General features: G+C 44.3%; 1 protein-coding gene across 1 annotated transcript in view; it reads right to left on the bottom strand.

Annotated features, from left to right (window-relative positions):
- The window catches only part of PROZ (protein Z, vitamin K dependent plasma glycoprotein), a 264,854-nt gene that overhangs the window by 91,639 nt on the left and 150,648 nt on the right, over positions 1-22,567 (bottom strand). The gene's annotated exons all lie outside the window — the stretch shown is intronic.

Genomic DNA, 22,567 nt, shown 5'->3' with positions numbered 1-22,567 from the left:
ACATTTGAACACATAAATTAAACCAGTTCTGCCATTCTGCACAAAAGAAAAAACCCAAAACAACTCCTTCCCTTCAACTTGATCCATTAACCACAAAGCCCCGTTTGTGCTGTTACTTTTATCATTTATGTCCCCCCCACTCCTACCCAGCTTCGGAGAGGCTACCCCCACCCCCCTCCCCCCTCTCCCTCACTCCCAAGCGAAGGAAAATCCCCCCGCACCTGCTGACGCTGAAGAGGCAACTCTGAGAGGAGCAGCCCTACGACCACCTAACCACCCCACTTCTTCCCTTAAAAAGAAGAAGAGGGAAGAAATGAGAGAGAAGAGAATAAAACTGAGACAAACCAAAATAAAGGCGAAAACACCAAGAAGAAAAAGAAAAACAGAGCCTGAGCTGGTATATCAAAAAAACATTTTGCGGACATCACCCCTAGCCGAATTTAGATAGCGCACTTTCGGCTTCCTTCTCGTCAGAAAAGAGGTAGGTATGACCTCCTTTGATAATTTTAAGGCGGGCTGGTTCCTGTAAGAACACTTGCGCTCCCATGGATTTAAAAGGATCAATACATTTCTTTAACTTCCATCTCCTGTCCATAGTAGCTTTGCTCAAATCAGAGCGTACAAATAAGGAGAAATTCTTAAAGACGACAGGAGAATTAGGGCACGCTTTCAAAGAGAAAGCCTGTCTTAAAAGAAAATTACCAAAGCAAAGTAGTAAAGGTCTAGGAAATTTACCCTCCCTGTTTCTCTGAACTAAGGGGAGGCGATGGGCTCTTTGAACCTGAGAATCCCAGTCCCCGTCAGCTAGGTCAGGGAAAGCTTTCTGTAGTAACTTGACTATAAACGCCCTAGCGTCTGATCCTTCTGAACCCTCAGGAATGCTAAAAAGTCTTAGATTGGATCGTCTTTGGCGATTATCTAAATCTTCCACCTTAAGTTGCAAGGCAATTATCTGTTCATCGTGTTGAGATAAAGAGGATTCCATCCGTGCAGATCCTTCTTCAACGTTAACCACCCTTTGCTGGAGGTTCTCGATATCCTGCGAGATCCCTCCTAGTTTGGAGGCCATCTCCGATAGTGAGCTTTGTAACTTAGTATTGTCCTCACGAAGTTGCAAAAAGTGCTCTTGCGCTTCATCTCTATGATTAGTTAGAGTTTGAAAAATAATATCTAAAGGGGAAGAGATAGAATTTTGTTCTCCAAGCATGTCAATTTGGGGTGGAATCAGGTCAGTTGATGTTATTAAGTCTGAGGTCACCAATACCGATGGAACAACAGGGTGACTAGATAAATCCGTGGAAGTTTGAGAAACCTAACCGTTTTAGGGGTTAGAATTAACGGTACTTCCGGCGGCTTCGGGAGAGCCAGGTTGAAGCCATCAGATGGAAGCACTGGTTCAACCCCCAAGGCTGGAGGGGACAAGCTAGGACCGGAACAGCTTTTCTCAGTTTCAGGTTTTGGTGGACTAGTACCTGATAGCCGTAAGGTCATGCTCTTAACTAGCCCTTTAGCCTGTATCCAGGGCTTTTATCAGTGAGAAGAGTTTTTTGGGGGCGGGAGCAATGATGTCAACTGACAAGCCCTCCGCTATACCCACTTTCCCTTTCTTACTCTTTGTCTTCATTTTGACTCTCAGTTTTGCTTTCCCCTTTCGGCTAACCCGAAGTTTTGCCTCATCCAGTGGAGTACCGGTAGCAGAGTTATCCAATTCTCCTTCCTCAGCCTCACCTGTCTCCTCGTATTCCTCATTCGAGCAGTCCCTTTCTAGTTCTTCAACCCCCCCGTCGAGGGGAATAGAAGCACTTATACCACCCCAATCATCAAGTTCTCCAAACATCCTGATTCACAGGCTGGTACCTCTGCTTCCTTATCCACTGTAAGACTCCTATTGTCCAGATATTCCGAAGTTGGACCTTTAGATACGGCAGCCATGCTTGCGGCGCGAATCTCGGAATCAGCAGGACCATCATCATTACTGCTAATCCAGTTGTTATTAACTGAGATATCAGCATTATCATCGGCTTCAGTAGGGTTAAATTTAATCCCCACAAGCGATTTTGAGTTAATCCCAGTACTGTCCACACCACCCCTTTTAGTATTGATTGTGTTAAATGAAGCAGAGTCAGTTATTTCCGGTATAGTAAAAGTGGAGGGGCGAAGAACTTGCCTGTTAAATGTTGAACCCCCAATGGGTAGTGTCACTGGAGTTACTGAAGTCGCTACTGGAGCAATAGCAGAAGTGGTAGCATTGTTGGGGGTAGCGGGTGAACCCCCAGCCAGTGAAGCTGCTAGAACAGGTGCAGGTACAGTAGGAGCACCTGGAGACGTGGACGTCATCCCAGACTCTGCCACTGCTATCTTAGTTGCTCGCATGGATCTTGGCACGTTTTTAGGAGCCATTCTCCCTGTTGACACTCGGTATTTCGCGTCGAAAAAGGAAAGGGAGTCTGTTGACCCAGCCGAGCTCTCAGCCCTGACCAGCTGTGCGCCGAACCACTGACCAAACGCGGTATCGCGTATCGCGCGAGCTGCACGAGCTGGAAGGGGCGCTGGAACAGTACAAGCCACAGCATTCACTACGCCGTAAGCTCTCCCGCAATCCCTCCGAAACTCCGGACCGCCCTGGTGACAGCCGGGGGACACGGGAAGCGGGGGAAGGCAATCTGGTGTAGCCGAGATGAAGGATGTATAGCGCTCAGGACCGCCAGGCACACAATTCAGTTTTTGGCTTTCGTGACCGGCATTAAAGCATTCGTATCATGGTTCGTCTCCTCAATCTCTCCCGTAGCAGTCAAATGGGGTGGGTCGGTAGAGCTTAAGCGGGCTGCTTCTCTACGGCGTCCTCACTCCGCCATCTTGGACACCGATGAGTAATCGCCTGAGGCTGTTTCCATTGGCGTCTTTGCTGGAGGAGGAGACGGGAAAGAACATCACCTGATTCTCGTATCATATTTATTAGTTTTTGTACTCGGAGGACCCTTTAGAAGGCCCCCTGAAACCTATCAACTTCTAGTGTGTTCCTGACTGGTCTCCACCAGCATGCCACCACTACACATGTTTCTGGACCCATGGGACAAGAGCCTTCACTCTCAGGGGCCAGAAACAATGCCTTCTCTGGGGGGAGGCACTTCACACCTCCTCCAGGCAGGAACAGCTTCCCAGAGTGGAAAACTTTGGAGGCGATGCCACCTTTGAATTCCAACCCACTCCTCTCCTGCTAGCAGCCGATGACAACCCCCTGTCCTGACCCCACTTACGGCAAGAAGACAGGTGGAAAAATGAGTTAGATGCAGAGGAGGGTCCCCAGTCAAACTGCTCCACCTCTAAGGTGGGGCAGGCGATAGGGACCAACCAGCTCATTTTACACCATTTTGAAGATGGGGAAAATAACTTATCAGGGTCAAGGTCAAGCCCACCCACGTGGGGTGAGCATTTATAGGATGTAGTCACCCTAAAGGTAGGTATCTCATTAGCTACTACCTGCCGCTCCCTTTAATGCCCCTAAATGTAGTATTTAGGTGGCACCCTTGAGCCTTGAATTTAAGATTCAATAGACACAAGAAGACAAAGGTCAAAGAAGAGCGGCTGACCCTGAGAAAAGAGAGCCTGGACTAGATTTCGGTGCGAAACCCTGCCTGCAACCCAAAGACCTGACAGTTGCGGAACACTGTCTCATACTGCCACTGAGAGATCCCTACAAACTCCAGAGGCCCTTCATTACTTTGCCAAATTGCATGAGAACTCCCTTAAAGTGGAGGGGCTACTCCACTGCATCGCAGGGACGGAAACTGCAGAGTCTGAACACTTCACTTGCAGCTCCCTGGTCCAGCTGACACCACAACTGCACAGGAGAAAGTACCATAGTTCTGAGGGATCAACTCTGCCTCCCAACCAGGTTTGGAGTCACCAGGATCTTCTGGAGCCGAGCAGCCCCAAGCCCCGTGTACTGAACATCCTACAACCCAAGACCGACTACAAGAGTCCTAGCCGGGCTCCAACTGCCTGAGGACTAAGCACCCATTGAGGAATGTCAGTCGCCCTGATAACCACTCGCTGAGTGGTCCAGCCATCCTGCACGAACACCTCTGTGGTGTTTGCCCCTGACTGCAAGGCGAACTTTGCGCACCAGAGCTTGGATCACCTGTTTGCCCTGTGCCGGGGAAACGTCGAAATCTTTGTGCCCCCATGGTCCCCAGGCCCTTGTAACCTCTACACTCTTGTGAGAGCCCTCAGACTTGACTACCTGTACCCCTGAGCAGTCTGTTTTTAGGTACCCTCCTTCTTCGTAGTGCGCTAGCTATTTACTCTCCCAGCACCCTGCTCCTGACCACATCAGGAAACTGCTGGTAGAACTTTGGAACCTGGCTCCATAACATTCAAATTCTAGAAGGTGAACCCCTAAGTCCTACCGCACTGGTATTTAATGCATTGTATGCTTTTCTCGATAGAATAACATTGCACGTAATTGTGCTCAACTGTATGTTTCCTGAACTTACCTTTCTTATTGCTGAAACATTTACATGCTTACCTGTAACTGAAGTTATTGATTCATAATATATTATAAAAATACTTGCTATTTTTTCTATGAATAGGCCTTGCCTTCATTCTTGAGTGTGTGTTCTATTTATTGCCTCTATGAGAACAACAAATGCTTACTCAGCATTACCCTCTGATAAGTCTAACTGCTCTCCCACACTACCCCAAAATGGAGCGTTGGTATCATCTACTTTTGCTTCTGTAAACCAATAAGAGTCTCTCTGACCTCTCTGCACAGTGTACCCCATTTTGGTGCACTGTGTAGAGCAGTGGGTTTCCTACGTCTCTTTCTCAACACCTCTTACAGCAATGATTACTTTAGGGAAGGTATTTTGCATTTGCTGGAATACATTCTATGAGTTTCTGGGGTCAATTGATGACGTGTTCTTTAATATGGTCAGTGTTTCCACACCCAATCCTGTTTTTTTCAGACAGAATAATCACACATTTTAGAAATGTGCTCAAAATCACCAACGAGATCATCATTTCTTCATCATCTGCTCTTTTATAATGCACTAAGAAACCCAACAGGATGTACAACCACTCAGAACTACATTTCTACCAATTCTGAGATTTTTCCAAGTCATTTAATGATTGAGGAACTGCTATGTTTCTGATGGTGGAGCCTCTGCTGGCTCCACTGCTGGAATACTTTGCACCGTGACCTGTCAACCACAGAACCATAAAGGTACACTGAAAGATGCTCAACCCTATTTAGTTGGGCTTCCACCATTGAGTTCTCCTGCTGGGAAGCGGCATGCTTGGTAAATCTGTTACAGGCAGGGAAATGTAAAAAAATAAGATTTCTTTCTGCAGAGCAAAAAGAAATATCAAGTCAGTCGCAACAAAAGGGTGGACCATCCAACATTCAGTTTTGTCAAAAGTTGATCACTATACCATTAGACAAGTGGGGATTTTGAAATACGATGGTGGTCCTCTACCAGGATGGCTCTAACGAGGGCCTCACATTGACAGCAGTCTTATGGGCCGCCCACTGTGGCGCGAATAAAGCCCTATGATTTTATTTTAGATTGAAATAACTAGGGTGAATTCTGCAAAACATAAAAATAGGATTACAGCGTGATGTACATGTAACTGCTCGTGCTACTGGTTTTTGTCACTATTGTAACTTTAAAATTACGGTGTGCTAGTGTCAATCAATCAGGTGGAATCATAAATTGCTCCCATGTTTTTACCTTATTACCTGGGTTCTTGATAAGGTTTCCATTCTGGATGCAACTATGCAGATTATGAAATGTACACACCGTATTAGCAGAACCCTTCATAAGAAGATCAGTATTATAGCCACTAAGGCTAGGCCACTTCTTATTCAACTGGGGCTAATGCCATCAATGTAGAACCACATAGTGATGATTAAGCTTGGATCTGTTATTCTGCTTAATCAATTCCTGGGTTTGATCTACTTAGCTGTGGATAAGGGATCCCTGTTCCCCAGAAGTTGGGGTGAAGATGTGTCAATGAGCACTGAAATCTAGATCAAGCCCAATTTGGACATTGCTGTGACACGTTTCTTCTGTAGCAGTTCAGTAACCTTAAACCCAACTGTTTAAATATTAGCTCTCACTCCTTCATGATGTTCTAGGTTGATTTTTTAAGAATGTCCCTTTCCCAACTCATCAGAATTCTACTCTTTGTTTATCTGTTGAATACGCTGTTCATTTTGGTGAACTAGGTATCGTGCTTATGGGTAGATGGACATCGAATTAACTGCTACCTGTGGTGTTATCCTCAATAAAAGTCAATCCGGCTTTCACATGATTATAAGGGTAGAATCTATGTAACTTATAACCTTCTCAGATAGATTCATAACATATTGTCTTGTTCTCTTTTAGCTCAGAAGTAGGGTGTTCATGGGTTGTGATCCTTTGTCTTACTTACTGTGACTTTGTCTTGATAACCAGGCAGTATATTTAGCATCCAATGTATTTCATGTCCAATGTTTTGTACTAGAAGACACACTTGGTGTACAGATTTCTAGAGCAAAATGAACTTATCCCTTACGTTCACTGTTTTTTTGTTTGAAAGCACATGTAACAGTTTATAGGCTTTATCTTTTTTATTCCTTTAGTTTATGAGGATTGTGCTAATTTTGCATGCATACATTTTACATGTATCTGTAAGGAACTCTTCTTTTATTAAATGATAGTGTATGCATAGCATGGTATACCCTTGGATATTAGCTCTTGTTTTTGGCATGTCTGAAGTGGAATGCAATACACCACCAGGATTTGTTCAGGGCGGCCACATTAGTGTGTCAATACTCTGTGAGGTTTGTTGTACCCTTATTGCCAGGATGGAATGAGAAGGTCACTGGTGATCTCTAAACTCGGTTTGGATCAGTGACAGTGCCTGAAGGGGAGTAAATGAATATCTGCCTACCTGTGAGTTAGTTAGACAAGATTATATTGGGGGTCTAATCATTCCTGTATTGAGGGGGAGAGCCTGCAAGTGCTCTGGCCTTCTCATGATCCAAAATGGGAGCAAGAGAAAGAAGCTCTTTCATGAGGTCCCAGAATGAGTCAGGCCTGTCTTGGAAGGCAAACAAGACCCTCAGGACACAAGCAGGGTGGCTGATTCCATTGATCACCATGGTCCCAGAATATATCTGCCGTCGGTCAATCAGTCTACCAATGTAGCGAGGGGTGTACTTTGCTGTGCTGGCAGAACATCACCTGCCATACTTTGAAATCTCAGCCAGAGAAGCAGAGATCTCCATGGCTTAGGCAGAGCATTTGTCACTGCTGCACTATTGAAGCCACTGAACTTTGCTGACCTTAAAAAAACAAACTTCCAAAGGAGGAATTTGTGATTAAAATAACAAAAAATAAATGTCCATCACACGCTTGGAGTTTTCTTCCAAATTGTGGGGATCATTTCTTTGGTTTTGTGTCCAGCATACTTTATTCTTGTGGGGAATTGCAAGGAAAATAAGCACATTCCCAGGCATGAAAAAAGTACACTGAAACAGTAATGGCTGATACCTGTAAGCAACAGTGGGGTGGGGTGGGGTGGGGTGGGGGAAGAGGCGGGGGAGATGGGTGAAAATAAAATCACTTACCTCCTGGCCGCCACCTCTCCTATGTCCACTTCCTGGCTTCTTGGGAGAGACAGGAAGCAGGAAGCACCATGGCTCCCAGGCTCCATTCAGCCAATCACAATGATGCAATGCAGCCTAGTCTGAGCGCTGTGCCACTGGCTGGAGGGGTGGGCATGTTCTCCATGCAGGCTGTACTGACGCCTGCATGGAGAACATGGTATGTGCGCTTGACAGTGCTTGGACGGCCCGAGAGGGCCGGCCAAGCACACATGCTCACTTAAGGGAGTGCAAACCACTCCTCTCCCTGATCTGACAGCAGCCCCACCCCACAAAGGCTAATATGGGGAACACTAATATAATAACAACCTTGAGTTATTATCATTGTATTTTTCCTTCTTTTACACTACAAAAAGCAGTGGGGGGACCCTCCTCCGCCTTAGCAGAGTAACCACCACTGCACTGCAACAATCCCCTAAATAGGGAAGATGGTTTGAAGTACTTTGGCGAGTGCCAAACATCCTATTGACAGTCTGTCAAGGGTTCCCAGTGGCTGATCCAGTGTAGGCTATGCTGACAGAAGCATATTGGTTCCCTCAACTCCAACTAGAGATGGAACGGCAAGTTTTGTGGAAGGTATATCTGCCAGAATGTTATCTTTGAGTTACGCCCTAATACACCCAATCTTTATAAGTGCTCCCTGGAATACGGTTGAGCCCACCTCGACTTTTAGGAGTTGGGGTGAACCCAATGATGAAGCCTCTCACCATTAGAGTGAGAGATTCTGTGCCAAATACGATCTGGAAGCGCTACCTGCCAAGGGCTACCAAAAATTGTTGTTCTTGTTAGCTGTTTGAAGCTTTTTTAATCAAAAAATCGTCATTTTTTTAAATTGTTTTTTTCATTCTGTGATGCAGACAGCACACCCCTAGGCCTCCTGCACGCATTTTCGCCATCATTTCACGGCTCTAGCGGCCGTTTTTGGGCTTTATTGGGCTTTATTTGGGGATTGTGAAATCTTTACACGGCAGCCATCTTGAGTGTGGCCCAGAGCGGTGAGAGCGCTCTAGTGGACCCCATAAAAGGAGCCCTGTGTCAGCGCTCGCGAGATTCTGTGCCAAATACGATCTGGAAGCGCTACCTGCCAAGGGCTACCAAAAATTGTTGTTCTTGTTAGCTGTTTGAAGCTTTTTTAATCAAAAAATCGTCATTTTTAAAAATTGTTTTTTTCAGTCTGTGATGCAGACAGCACACCCCTAGGCCTCCTGGACGCATTTTCGCCATCATTTCACGGCTCTAGCGGCCGTTTTTGGGCTTTATTGGGCTTTATTTGGGGATTGTGAAATCTTTACACGGCGGCCATCTTGAGTGTGGCCCAGAGCGGTGAGAGCGCTCTAGTGGACCACATAAAAGGAAACGGACGCTCTACCGCGCTAGCGGTCGCGTTTTCGGGAGCGCCGGAGTCTCGCCTGAGTCAGCCCGTCTGCGCCCGTCCGCGACAGGACGGGGCACAGGGGCCATGGACTCCGTCTCAGTCCGTCCAGCTCTAACAGGTATGAGCAAACAATATATAACATATTCCGCCCAAACTTTACGGGATCTCAAGCCACTATTTGAATGTTGCACTAAAATACCCTGGTCGACAGTTGAGGGAGGCTTTTCATGTCTTCAGTGTCGACGTCATTCACTCACTAGTATTATCCAACCAGAGGCAAACACTCCCTTAGATGGATTAAAGAGCTTCCTCCTAAATGTACGATCCCTACCCAAACACCAGCGCCAGGTTTGGGATTTAGTTAATACTATTCAGCCGGATATCTGTTTCCTCACTGAAACATGGATGAAGCCCCACACAATTACAGCTATAGCAATGGGGATCCCATCTGGATATAAGTTCAAACATCTAGACAGAGAAGTGAAAACAGGTGGTGGTTTGGCCATAATACATAAGGACGAGATAAAGGTCACAATACGCGAGCAACATCGAAGTCTACAACTAGAAATCATGATCTTTAAAATCGACCTAACTAGCCACACTTCCTGGAAAGGCGCTCTGGCTTATCGACCACCAGGATCAAACCCTGACTTTGCGCTCACTCTCCAAGAGCTTTTAGCTCCCCATCTTAAATCTAAAGAAGACTTTATTCTCTTGGGAGATTTTAACATCCATGTAGATCAGCCAGAACTATCCGAATCCATTTCCCTACTTACGGATCTATCAAATTTAGGTCTAGAATTACAAAATAAAGGACCAACACATAGGGGCGGCCACACGCTAGACTTAGTTTTTTCCAACTGCACTAAATTAACCTGTCTTCCAGCAAAAGAGATTCTTTGGACGGATCATTTCTTGTTAGAATTTAACTTACTGACTCCAAAAAGATCCACTAATAAAGCACCATCTTCTCCTATCTGGCGCCGTCAATGGCATAAAATCTCTGTCAATAAACTACAGGAAATTTGGATACACCCTGCCATATTGGCAGATGACACAGCAGATACAGCGCTGGCTAAACTTAATGATTCAATTAAGCGAGCCATTGACATCATAGCCCCTTTAAAATCACACAAACAGTATCCTTTCTCTAAGCAGGAGAGCTGGTACTCACCTGAGTTAAGAGAAGAGAAGCGGAAATGTAGACGAGTAGAGAAAAAATGGAGGAGAAGTAAAACTGAGGAGACTCGAGCAGTTTTTCTAGATGCCCAAATAATATACTATAAAAACATAAAGCAAGCTAGGAAACACTGTTTAATGCAACAATTAACAGAAGCGGGTAACTGTCCCAAAGAGCTTTTTAAAATTCTGCAGAATTTTATAAAACCCGCCGCATGTGAGAGCTCTGACGATTTTTCGCAGACTCTATGCGATGAAATGTCGCTATTCTTCGAGGAAAAAATAAATACTATTTATGGAAGAATAGTGGCAGCTAACAAAAACATGGGTGGTACCAATAAGCCCCTACCCCTGATCCCGCCAAAGCACAATAAACATCCGCTGCTAGCTATTCCTCCAATTGACAATGCAGAGCTCCTTTCCCTTATCGCCCATATTAAATCTGGATCTCCACATGACCTCCTCCCTGCCAAGATGGTTGCCCCTCTGATTTCTCTCTTAGGACCCTCCATAAAGAGTGTTATTAACATCTCTCTCATGAAAGGACAGGTCCCGGCAGACTGGAAAAGAGCGGTGGTAAACCCAATCAGAAAAAAAGCGGCTTCCCCATGGACAGACCTCTCAAACCTGCGTCCCATTTCACTTTTGCCTTATATCGGCAAAATAGCAGAGAAGCACGTGAACACCTATCTATCAGGACATCTAGAAGCGACGGAGGGCCTGGACTACTCGCAATCTGGGTTCAGGCCTAACCACAGCACCGAATCAGCCCTCCAAACAGTGACCAATAACATCAAAATGGCACTGGATGAGGGCAGCTCTATGATTCTGGTGCTGTTGGATCTCTCCGCCGCTTTTGATACGGTGTCTCACACGGTGCTTCTCGATCGTTTAAAGGACGTAGGTTTGGAAGGAGTGGCTCTGTCATGGATGGAAAGTTTTCTATCCGATCGCTCCCAAGAAGTTTGGCTGGGCTCCCACAAATCCATCTATAGGGAGCTCAACAAGGGAGTGCCACAGGGCTCATGTTTAAGCCCGACACTTTTCAATGTGTATGTGGCCCCCTTGGCCAACTTAGCAAGATCATTTGGGTTTACCCCGGTGTCGTACGCCGACGACACCCAACTCCTCTTTCCTTTTAAAAGTCTGACCCCTGCAATAAAAAGATCATTTGCAGATGGAATGAGAGCAATATCAGAGTGAATGTCATCAAACTGTCTTCAATGCAACGTAGAGAAAACAGAGGTCATGCTGTTTGGACAAGCGGCAACACACTGGTCACCTGAATGGTGGCCCTCAGAATTAGGTCCTGTTCCCAGCCCTAAGAGTACGGTAAAAAACTTGGGAGTGTTACTAGATCAGACACTCACGTTTAAAGATCATGTAAACCAGGTGGCTGGTACTTGCTTTCGGGCAATTGGGATGCTAAGAAGAGTGTTTCCCTATTCACCAGATTGCCACAGGAAAACACTTGTGCAGGCGCTAGTCATCAGCAAAGTGGATTACTGTAACGGTCTTCTTTTAGGAGCCAACGAATGACAACTTAATAAGTTACAAGTAGTCCAAAATACGGCGGCAAGGACAGTCCTGAACGTTCCCCCTAGGACTCCTTCCCGCCCCCTGCTGACTAGACTCCACTGGTTACCGGTGAGGAAACGAGTGCAGTTTAAGACCCTATGTACCATCCACAAAAGCGTGATAGGCGAAGGCCCAAGATATTTGGCCGAAATTTTTCAGCCACACGTTCCTGGGCGCTCTCTGCGTTCTAGCAGTCAACAGCTACTGCAGATACCTAGAATAAAGAAGTCCAGACAAGGAGGCCGAGCGCTGGCTCATGTGGGACCAGTGCTCTGGAACTCTCTACCTCTTGAGCTGAGATCACTCACTAGTCACCTGACTTTCCGGAAGACCCTAAAAACATACCTATTTACCAGTAACTAATTTCTTCCCTGTATGATGTACTATCCCTTGAATAAGACCATCTGGAGCTATATTCTTACTGGCAAAGCGCGGAGATACCCCTTTGGGGGTTTATTCAGGCGCTATATAAGAATATAAAATAAATAAATAAATAGAGAGGGTTGTCTAAAGAAAAGGGTTTCTTTCCCTTCCCACCCACAATAATGGATGTGTTGTCACCTCGCGTACAGACGTTACCCCATTTTCTGCTGTTCCTAAAGGAGCCATCTTGGTTCCAGAGGATATATGGGAGTACACCCAGTCTTATTTAACTTGAGCAGCAATAATTTTGCATGGGTGATGCATGATAATCTGGAAACCTTTATTAAAGATTTTCCATTGAGGCAAGGGGTGACTTCCACTCTTCATATGTATAGTGGCAGAATGCTTGAGTTTGAGGGTGATCCTCGTAGCATTGTGTGGGAGCAGTATCCTACTCTACATTGTTTATGTCATTCTCCATTTATATCTCGGTTGCTTCCAGGATGCAAACATCTCTAAAGGTGTGTAAAAATGTTTGTGGTCCAGGAGCATGCCGTAAATTTGTTGAAAAAAACAGGTATTGATTTTTCATTTCTATGTGGTACTATACATACTTTTAAGCTTGATGCAGCCCAGAAAGCTGAGAGGGGATTATTTTTATTATTTTTTGATAGATATATGTGATAAGATATCTTGCTGCCACTGTGCATGAAGAGTAAATGTTGAGCAATTCTTAAGTTTAGTAGAAAATCGAGGAGCTGTAACAACTGAGATTTTAGAGGTGTAGAGATTGTTGACTCTCTCATCAGCAGTGGGCGTCAGAAATGTGTAGACATTTGAGCAGTCAGCTCTTGTACTAACGGACAACAAATATTTAAAACAATACCAAATTCTGCTAACTGCATTGTGTTGCTCCCTTTTTTAAATTTAGTCTAAAGGATGTGATTTTTCAGATGCATTTCAAGTCTGTAGGCCTTTGGGTGAGTATATAGCCCCAGATCAAAATCCTGCCAGAAGCTATGAGATCTGGCTATTCAAAGCTGCTCAAACCCCAGCGGTCTAAATATATTACAAATACTTCTAATGGGATCGGTTTATCCACATATTGGCACCATCTGGAGCTACTTCCCAAAGGTGCATGGCTTTCTCATCAGCAACCATAATGCCATAAGGCATGATAAGATACATTGAGGGCCATAGCAATCACTGGTTTATGTTCCAGTTCATGGGCACAAAACTAAAAGATGATAATGGTCTGCAAAGATGTCATCAAGCAATTGGAGTTGAAGACTGTGTGCTAAGTACAGGATTATGTAGTTTATCAATTTTCACTAATAAGCACATGAAGCCTGACTCCATAACTGTGAGAAAGTGCCCTCTTTCTGCAAGGTTGCACCCACTTTTTGCTGAATTGCTGATGTACTTTGACTGAGTGTACCCTGGGCTCCTGCTAATCAGGTACCCAGGGCCTATGTTCTTTCCCTAAAACTGCATTGAAGCCTTAATCCAATTGGCATCTCTGGCCACGGGTCAGCCCCTGGTAAATGGTATCACAGGTACCCGGGGCACTGTGACCAGAGAAGGCCTCTATGAGCTGGAACACTTATTTTGCCACCCTTAGAGGTCCTCTTCCCTTACACTAACACACTGCCTTTAAAGGCTGTGTGTTTTAGTGCAGAACAAAGTGAAGATTTGGCATGGCACACTGTGGGCATGTCTGTGTGCCACATGGCACAGGTGTACATACACAAGAATTTGTAATTTACCATGCAATTGTATTGCATGGTAAATAACAAATTCTAAAGGCCCTGTAGCACTGTTCGAAGTGCTACCTACATTGGAAAATAAACGATTCGGTAATTTTACCGATCGGTAATTTTACCGATTTGGTAAAATTTCCGATTCTGTAAAATTACCGAATCTGTATGTGTTCAGTGCCCCTACATACCAATGTCAAAATACTGGTCGGAAACAGCCGAAAATCGCTATTTTCGGCCGATTCCGACAGGTATTTTGACACCTACATCTGGCCCTATTTTCCTCCATAGGATAACATTGACAGTTTTTCTGTGAAAAGTTTGTAAGTGTGGTGTTTGAAAACCTAAAGAAATTCTTTAAAATTATACTGTTTAACAAAAACGATTTTACTTACCTGTGTTCAGGAAATACCCCAGAGTAGTATCCAGGTATACTACTCTGAGTAAGAAAAGTAATCCAAAAGAAACCTACCTGTAATCTTACTGAAATGCCCATTCAAAGTATATGTATTGTATTCTGAAAAGCATTGCATTATCAGTAACACTACTGTAATCAAATCAAAGTACATTTACACTTGCAAACCAAACTGTGTTACAATCTGTATACTTACTACAAAGTACTTATCACTTACCTGCACCAGGCTTGCTTAGTACTAGGAAATAAAATAACTGAAAGAATATTTTTGATACAAAAACAATTTGTCTGAAGTTCAGTCTTTAAGTGTGTGAATTCGTTTGCTGACTGAGTGTGTACAACAAATGCTTAACACTGTCCTCTGATACTGCCTTACTGCTCGACCACACTATCACAAATAGAGAGTGAGGTACTATCTAACTTTACCTCTGCCTACCTTTGGGGATCCACTGGACTCTGCTGTGCACACTATACCTCACTTTGGTATAGTATATACAGAGCCAGCTGCCTACAATAACTCAGATCATATTGTTGCCCTTCAAAGTCACAATTACTCACTTTCTTTTTTGTGGTTCCTATCATGGTCTCTGCGATTGTATTCGCAAATATAAGGTCAGGAAAGTTAACAGTGCTCTGTACCTCTATAAACTGAATAATGACTGAAGTACACTCAAACACTCAACTAGATTTCAAAAATATGTGAGAATGGACTGGGGCAAGAGAATTAAATGCAACATGTTATCCTTAATAGGTTATGCATAGGAAAGAGTCATCATAATGAAAATACATGCATCCTCAAAAATATCCAAAGTATGCTACGTCCTCTTTAGATATTGCTAAGCTTCATAAAATGTATCTTTTTGATATTAGAACATTGGAAGGTTGGGAGCTCCATTGAAAACAATGGAGTGCTCTGGGATTATAATGGCTGGTATAAGCCTGGAGCACCAACATTCCAATGTTTCTTTGTTCACAGCTCTGGCTGTGAACAAAGGCTTCAGGGAACCTGAGGGGATTCCAATCCCCTCACGCTCCTAAAAGGCTTTGTTTTTTTGTTAGAACATTCTGTCCTCTAGTGACAGAATGTTCTAATAGCCTTATAGCCCTTCGTAGATGGGCTATACCGCTTTTAAAGTCCCTCTCCCTTGTTAAAGGCCCTCGCCTTCGGCTCGGGACCTTTAACGCTGGAGAGGGCCTTTAATAGCCGGTATAGCCCTCTACGGCGGGCTATATGGTTATATTAAACTATGGCTACTGCGTTCAGATTTTGCAGAATGTAACTGGTATTTGTATGTAAAGCATAGGTGTCATGGTGTCAGCAGCTTCACTTAATGTAACCACTAACCTCAGAAAGATGTCAGCAGGAATGATGGAATGCAGTAATCCCCCTACTTCTCCAGGACGCACCCACACACAGAGTGAAGTTAACACCACTATGTGTCCATGCCCCTAGGGAAAAAGGGAAGTGGATAAAATAAGATAATACTGCCAGGGAGACGCCTCCTCTAGTCCTGTTGTCTGTTTCACTAGTCTAGATCTTCACAGAAGCATAGGAGTCGTCTATCAGAAGGAAACTGCAGGTAAGGAGGAGAGAGGCGTGCTAACATTACAAATGGTGTAGTTTACTATCCCAACACCTTCCCTACTGATAAGTGGACTGGAGTTGGAATAGTAAATTACACTTTTTTAATGTCAGCACGCCACCTAGCGCAAGTCGATGTAAAGACTTGCGTTGTAAAGGCATAGCGTGGTAAAATGCAGTCGTTGTAACAACTGCGATGTAACAGCACACGTTGTAATAACATGCGTTGTTACATCATACAACTCGTTCAAATAGTCGAGAATATATAGACACAAGCGCTCCTGCACAGTACTAGCACCAAAATCAGCAAGGAAGGCAAAACTAAGCAGAAGCGCTCCTGCGCTCAAAAAACAAAACCAGCAAGGTTCAAAAGCAGCAAGGTACAAAATCTCCAAAGAAACGCGCCCCTGCGCTAACAAAAATGATCATGAACTCCTCAAGGTATTGTAGTTACAGAAACATGGGCGCTCCTTCACTTACAGCCAGAGGAACCCAATGACTAGTTACAAGGAGGCATCAAGGAAACGAGTTTTCAGTGCTTCGATATTATGCCACAAAGAAATTATAAAAATGTCATGGGTGCATTCCTGCACTCGAGAAAAGGCATACCCCCGTTTATACAATCTTGAAAATACAACAAAGGAAGGCTCTCGAGACGGAGGACAGCAAACGTGCACCCGCGCGACCCTCCACGTCTCGAACCTGAACACCCTGTAGTGGTAACAAGGAATGCGGGGAATGCGAGCGTGAAGTTCCTGCTCCCGGTTTAGCAAAGCAAAGGCTCTCGAGACGGAGGACAGCAAACGCGCTCCAGCACGGTCCTCCACGTCTCGAGCCTGAAATACCTGCAGAGTCTGATGGAGGCCAGGCGGGGATTGCGAGTTACAGTGTCTCGCTCCAGGGTTTCCTCCTCAATAACTGCCGGTAATCCCTAGGAATTCACTCCGGATACGGTTTGACAAGCCCTGCTCCTCTGAATCGGAGGGGCTTTGTAGAGTGAACCGGTTCTTCCTCTTCTGGTTCGAAGACCAAGAGACTTCTGGGGATGGTAGTTCATGGCGTGCCATGCTCCCCCTGGTGGTCTCAGACAGACACAGTATGCATGCCCATTCGTTCTGCCTCTCCTACACAAAGAGTAATGTAGTCCTAAAACCCTGCTTCTGTGTAAAAGGCTCGTGACCGCTACAATAGGGCACAGTGAAATGTTTCTATTTTGATATAAATGGATATTTATTCATTCATTTATTTTATTGACTATTATTTTTATATATTTGTATTCATCACTCTTCGTACCTAAAATAGAACATATATTGACTTATTGCTTGAAAAATCGAACAATAATGTTATGTTATGTTATGTTAAAGGTATTTAGTACCGCGCACATACACCAATTGGTTTCTTGGCGCTCGGAGACCAGTGGGTAAGGACACAGGGGAGAGGGTGCCGCTAGCCATAAGCAAGATGAAACAGATATGTTTTCAAGAATTTACGGAAAGTAGGATAGTCAGGAGTGAGCCGGATTGAGAGAGGGAAGGAGTTCCAAGTGGACGGAGCAAGAAAAGAGAAACAGGCACCACCATGCTTCTTACGTTTGAACCTAGGAGTGATCAGAAGGTTGTGAGCGGAGGATCTGAGGTGTCGAGAGGGGACATAGGGGTGCAGACAGAGAGAAATAAAGACAGGAGCAGAAGCAAAAAGAGATTTGAAAATGGTGCATCCCAATTTAAAGATACAGCGTTGCGCAACCGGGAGCCAGTGTAGGGTTTTTAGCATCGGTGTGACGTGTTGGTGTTTGGGTTGCTGAAAAATTAGTCTGGCGGCCTGGTTTTGCACCAGTTGGAGTCGGTGAAGATGGTATGCAGGAATCCCCACGTATAGACAGTTGGCATAGTCTAAACGGGAGGTGACCAGCGCCATAATGACAAGGGTAAGAGCCTCTGGTGAAAGGAACCTTCGGATCTTCCCGATTCTGCGAAGATGGTAAAAGCAGGCCGAGGTAACAGCATTGATATGCGGCCGCATCGAAAGGTCACTAGAGATGGTAACACCTAGACTCTTCACAGAATTGACTGGGCAGGGAGGGGGACCAAGGGTAGGGGGCCAACAATTGGGAGTCCAAGGATGTGGGGGCCCGCCAATCAAAACCAGCTCTGTCTTGCTAGGATTGAGCTTCAGCTGGCTGAAGTTCATCCACTCGTAGATGGTAAGCATTGTGGTTTGGAAATTGGAGCAGGAGAGAGGGGAGGGGTCGATAGGAAAAATAAGTTGCAGATCATCTGCATAGTTAAAAGTAGTAACAGAGGAGTGACGAAGAGAGACAAGAAGGGGCTGCATATAGAGATTAAACAAAAGAGGGGACAATGCAGAACTCTGGGGAACACCACAGGAAAGTGAAATTCGGGGAGCAGAAAAAGAAGACAGGTGAACCGATTGGGAACGGAGTTGGAGAAAGGACACAATCCAGGACAGGGCCAGGCCCGAGATGCCAGCATTTCTGACACGGTCGACCAAGATGTCATGGTCGACCGTGTCAAAAGCGGCCGAGAGATCAAGTAGCACTAGGGCCTGGGCCAGGTTCTTATCAGCCCCCCGTCTCAGCGTGTCCATAACCGCCACCACCACTGCCTCCGTGGAATGGGCCGGTCTAAAACCGGCCTGTTGGTCCTCGAGGAAGTGAGTTTCCTCAATGAAGGTGCTCAGGCAGCGGGTGACGTAAGTCTCCAAGACCTTCCCCAAATAGGGGAGGAGGGAGATAGGTCGATAGTTACCCAGGACCGCAGGGTCAGAACCGTTTTTTTTTAAAATAGGTACCACCACAGCGCTTTTGAAAGCATTGGGGACAGAGCCTGTAGAGAGTGAGCGATTTAGAAGGTCGAGAGGAGGGCCGGGACAGGCCATAAAGGCATCTCTGAGGATTTGAGGAGGGCAACAGTCATTGGGGGAACCAGAGCCGACAGCCTGGAGTAATGAAAGAAAAATGTCCAGGGAGATAGGGGAAAACTCATGCAGGGAGAGAGGATTCGGCAGAGGTAGGGCACTGACCTGAAACAAGGTGGTAGGGGGGATGTTATTTTTAATCGCGGAGATTTTATCGATAAAAAAAGGATTAAGGGAGTCGCACAGAGCTTGCGAGGGTAGAGGCTGGGGTGTAACACGGTCGGGTAGGGAAAGTTCAGCTACAATGGAAAACACAAGATCCATCACAAAACCACAAAATGGCACAATATAACAACGCAAAGTAACAGTGACACCACAACACAACAAGACGAAGAAACAACAGAAAGTTACAGACAACACAATAACAACACAAAACAACACATGAGAACAACAAAACAACAATTCAGCACAATTACACAACCTATTACAACAGCATAACAAAAAAACTCAATTACATTACTTTGTCATTGTGTTGTTTTGTTGTTATGCTAGTGTTTTGTGGTGGTGTATAATTAAATTTTTTAGGTATGTGTTGTCCTTCATTGGCATTATGTTATTATTGTAAAGTTGTTTTGTTAGTTTGTGTATTTGTATATGTGTTGTGGTTTTGTAGTTGTGTGAATTTGCTGATGTATTGTACTGGTGTGTTTATGTAGTGTTGCATACCTACTGTTATACTGTGATATTTTATTATTGTATAGTGGTGTTGTCAAGCAGCCTTGTTGTTGTGTGGCATCATTTTGGACCTCATGTATAGTCCGTCTTTTTAAACATGCTTAATCATTTTTCTTTTTTTTTTAAACTTTTTTATTGACATTGTGTGCATGAACATTACAAACATGAACATTAGCATTGTGACAACATGTATTAATCAATAAATCAATTAAGCTTTATTTGATTAAAAGAATAATCATAAAAGCACATAGAACAATAAAAAAAGCTCATGCTACAAATATGGATAAAAGGCCACGGAATTATGAGATAAATTATACAGTACAGATTCTTACATGAGGATAGTTCATTTAGAAACAATGTGACAGCTAAAGTTATAAGTTCTTCCCCCAAAGATTGCATAGCTAAAAGAGCAGGACGACATTGTCTCAAGCCTAATATTCTGAGCAACCGAAGTATCCACCTTTTTCTCTGGACTGTATTAAATGTACAAAAGAATAATATATGCATAGTGGATTGCGCAGACATGTCATCGCATGGGCAGTTGGACAACCATCTGGACCAATCATTATGTCTTGGGAAGCTAAATAACCTGTACACAATGCACATCCTAAATTGTGTTAATACAAATCTTTCAAAGTCAAGAGTAACATAAATTAAGTACGGCTGCCTCTTAAAGGTAGTCAGGATGTTTTGATGCCCCGAAACTGAGGATTTTTGAAGTTCTGTATTCGTTCTTATATTTTCAAGATATTGCAGGCAACTAGATTTAAAAGCTTTCCGGTCTACCTTAGTCAGATTGATGGGGTCGTCAAAATATTCTTGATGGCCTAGTTTACATAAAAAATTCCTTAACATACTCAAGCCACCCTATGTGTGAAACCCCATCTAACCCTCAGCAGTCACTGATTATTTGGCGATTTAGACCGGTCTGCTCTGTGCTCCAGATGTGGTGCCGGGGAAGGATTGGTTGAATATCAATAACATCCTCTAAATGGGATAAACCCAATTCCGAGTGACAGTTAAAGGTGGAGACACTAGCTGGGACAGCAAGTAAATATCTAAGAAATCTGTTTTCAACCCTCTGCAAAGATGTTACGTCTACATGTCCCCATATGCCCGCACCATAAGTCGCTATTGAGACGCATTTAGCTTTATAGATATGGAGTAGTTCTGTGGGGAAGCATCTACCCAATTTTCTGCTGAAATTAGTCAGGGCTGCCCAGCTGTGTAAATAGCAGTCTCCTTAGGTTTATGGCCTGTATCCATGAGCCAGTATGTTCAAATAGGACCCCCAAATATGAGAAGGTGTTAGCAGAGATTAGATGGTTCTTCTCTAGTAAGAACGAGCGGCACTTATTACTCCCCAGGCCACATTTCAGTATGAATGTTTTAGACGCATTAACTGTAAGGCCTGAATTGGACATGAAATTTGCAAAACTAGATAAAACCTTCTGCAAACTATTTGGGCCATAAGCACCGCGTCATCGGCGTACATGAGCACAGGGAGTGAACGCATCCCTACCCTCGGGAGGTCCTGGCACTCTTTTCTCAAAACCGAGTCTAAGTTGTTAATGTACAGGGTAAATAGAAAAGGTGCCAAGACACAGCCCTGCCTTACTCCTCTTCCAGCAATGAAATGGTCGGTGCACTCGCCCCCTATGCCAAATCGCACCCTGGCTCCGGCCCGATGCAAAATTCCTGCATTAAGGAGATTAAAGATGGCTCCAGTCCCAGCTTCTCCATGATTGGCCAAAGTTTGTTGTGGATGACACAGTCAAATGCTGCTGACAAATACACAAAGGCCAAGTAAAGAGGGCCCCTTTTGGCCTTGGTATATTCACTGATGGTTAGTTCTAAATTTAAGCACTGATCTGTCGTGCCTAGGGCCTTTCGAAACCCATATCGGATGTTACTGATAATGGAGCGGTCGTCTGCCCAGGCCTGTAAGCTAGATACAATCTGAGGTAATATCACACTGTATGTATCTCGTATCCATTTTATTCATTAGGTAATTTTAAAGGTTTTACTGTTTATTGGTTACAGTGGTCATTTTGGTACAGTGCTAGAACATATGTTTTATTGATGCATGTTGTCTTTTATGATTTTTTTCTTAATCGAAATAAAGACATAAATAAACTGAAACTGATACAATTACTCTTCCGATTATTTTAACAGTGGAGTCTAGGAGCAAGATCGGTCGATAACATGCTGGATTATGCCTATCTCTCTTTTTAAAGATCGGGACCAGGATTGATTCACTCCAGGTAGAAATAAGGCTGGTTGAGATACATACATTGATGACTTGAGTTAAAACCGGTGCCCAGAGGTCTATGTTGTGTTTGAAAAGGTCCACCGGGATACCATCTGGCCCTGGGTCTTTGCCACTCTTGCTCAATCGAATCACCTCCTCGATTTAGTGAAGATGCAGTTGGAGGCGCAAATGGTGACTAACAATCTGGTTTTCTATCCTATCCCCCCCCCCAAGTCGCTCAAACTTGGTTCAGGTCTAGGGTTAGAGTATAATTTAGAAAAGTGATCTACCCAATCATCCCTAGAGATCGCTATCTCTATGCTTGCCCTCCCTGCAGAAAGGGCGCATTTACAGCTTTCCAAAAAGTTGAGGAGTCTTTTATTTCAGATGCAACTCGTAGGGCATTCCATGCCTCCTCCCTTAGCCATTTCTTCCTTGTTTTTAACCCGTATCTGTATGCCCTTCTGGCTTCACCTATTTCTTCATTGTTTTTAACCTCTCTATGTAATGCGAGTTTAAGATTGGAATGGGCTCTAGTGCAGCTATGATCAAACCAGCCTTTCTTTTGTAATGTTTTCTTTCTTGAATTTACGTATAAAGAGTTACCACTAAATTCAGATAAAGCTGAGAAACCCTCTACTATATCTGACACAGAGTAGCCTTCTCCTGTACATTTATTGATGGCTTCGCTACAGTTGAGTATCACCTTATTCATAAATAAGTCTGGATCTATTTTTTCCAGCTCAGGGTATAGCCATTTTGTCTAACCAGAGTAACGTCATTAACACAATGAGTGAAGGGGTC

The sequence above is a fragment of the Lissotriton helveticus genome, chromosome 8 (genome assembly GCF_964261635.1).
Source record: "Lissotriton helveticus chromosome 8, aLisHel1.1, whole genome shotgun sequence".
Classification (NCBI taxonomy): domain Eukaryota; kingdom Metazoa; phylum Chordata; class Amphibia; order Caudata; family Salamandridae; genus Lissotriton; species Lissotriton helveticus.
This window is presented reverse-complemented; position numbering and strand designations above follow the sequence as displayed.